Source organism: Suricata suricatta, chromosome 6, assembly GCF_006229205.1.
Source record: "Suricata suricatta isolate VVHF042 chromosome 6, meerkat_22Aug2017_6uvM2_HiC, whole genome shotgun sequence".
Classification (NCBI taxonomy): Eukaryota; Metazoa; Chordata; class Mammalia; order Carnivora; family Herpestidae; genus Suricata; species Suricata suricatta.
The window spans coordinates 144,263,136-144,264,790 of NC_043705.1; the positions used below are offsets into that span (position 1 = coordinate 144,263,136).

Below are 1,655 nucleotides of genomic sequence, written 5' to 3' on the forward strand. Positions count from 1 at the left end.
CAGGGACACGCATCCCAGGAGGAGCCCTGAACCCCCTCCGCAGGGACACGCATCCCAGGAGGAGCCCTGAACCCCCTCCGCAGGGACACGTATCCCAGGAGCAGCCCTGAACCCCCTCTGCAGGGACACGCATCCCAGGAGGAGCCCTGAACCCCCTCTGCAGGGACACGCATCCCAGAAGCAGCCCTGAACCCCGTCCGCAGAGACACGTATCCCAGGAGCAGCCCTGAACCCCCTCTGCAGGGACACGCATCCCAGGAGGAGCCCTGAACCCCCTCTGCAGGGACACGCAACCCAGGAGCAGTCCTGAACCCCATCTGTAGAAAGAGCAGCTCACAGGTGACAGACGAGCTGCAGGCTGCACACAGACAGCGCAGCCGGGCCTCCTCCAGGACCCTCTCCCAGAGCTCTGCACCCACGGCCAGCTCTTCCCACATCTCACAGCCTGGGATACTCTGTTCTCCTAAGGCCCCAACACTCCTCTCCAGCTCTTCCCCTCCGTCTGGGACAATGGTGTCCAACCTGGGCCGCAGGGGCCTCCACTCCCTGGCTTCCAGTCCCTGCGGCCCAGGCGTCCTGCTCAGCCCAGCGCAACCTCTGCAGGCGGCGGGCTGGCCCCCCACTCTAGTGACGCAGTGTGGACATCTGGTGTCCCCATCCCTCCGCCAGGCTGAGCCGCCAGGCCCCACTCTCCAGCAGTGCGGACGGGTGCACGCTCCCTCCCACACAGCAGAAGGCCCCGTGGCCTGGGGTGAACTTGCCCCCCCCCGCCCCCCAGCAGAGCTAACTCCTCCACCGCGGGGCCTCGCTCCACAAGGGAGACCGTGGACTGGGGAAGGCCGGCGCGGATGGACACCTGCCCCACCGAAACAATCCTTGTCTGCCCCGAAATCCGGGAGGCTCTTCCCCGTTCTTCTCTCCTACCACATGTTCTCAACCTCCCGTCCTTGCCGTGCTCACACACGGGCGGGCCCCGGGCCCCCGCTCTCCAGGCTGAACGACGTCCCAGCCCCACGGCTCCTGTGACACCCCGTGGCTGGGCAGCCCTGACGTCTGGGCCCCGCGCACCCCCGTGGGTCTGACGTCACACTGCACGGGTCCCCCTGGAAACCCACAGGCACCTTTATCTGATGTGCCACCTGATGTGGCACCTTCCCGCCCCCCAGAGTTTCCTCTTTTCTTAATTTTCCAACATCCCTAACTCGCCTCCCCATCCTCCATGTGGAAAACCTCACCAAAGGCTGCTTGCCGCCCTCCGAATAGATCTTAACCAGCCCCAGCTCCGCACCCCAGAGCTTCTGCGGGGCTGACGTGTGGAAAAGGCCACGGCTGCGGAGTCAGCCAGCCAGGTCCTCATCTGTGCTCCCGCCTCCCCTGCCTCCCCCCTGCCTTGCCCCGGGGCTCTCCCCCCTGCCTCGCCCCAGGGGGCTCTGCCCGCTGCCTCCCCCTGCCTCCCCCAGGGCTCTCCCCGCTGCCTCCCCCTGCCTCCCCCGGGGCTCTCCCCGCTGCCTCCCCCTGCCTCCCCCGGGGCTCTACCCACTGCCTCCCCCTGCCTCCCCCGGGGCTCTACCCACTGCCTCCCTAGGGGCTCTTCCCACTGCCTCCCCACTGCCTTGCCCCAGGCTCTACCCCCTGCCTCCCCCCTGCCTCCCCCG

The 1,655-nt window shown here is 67.8% G+C and overlaps 1 protein-coding gene across 1 annotated transcript in view; it reads right to left on the minus strand.

Moving 5' to 3' along the window:
* Positions 1 to 1,655, minus strand: part of ICE1 (interactor of little elongation complex ELL subunit 1) — a 43,313-nt gene that overhangs the window by 21,259 nt on the left and 20,399 nt on the right. The window lies entirely within an intron of this gene.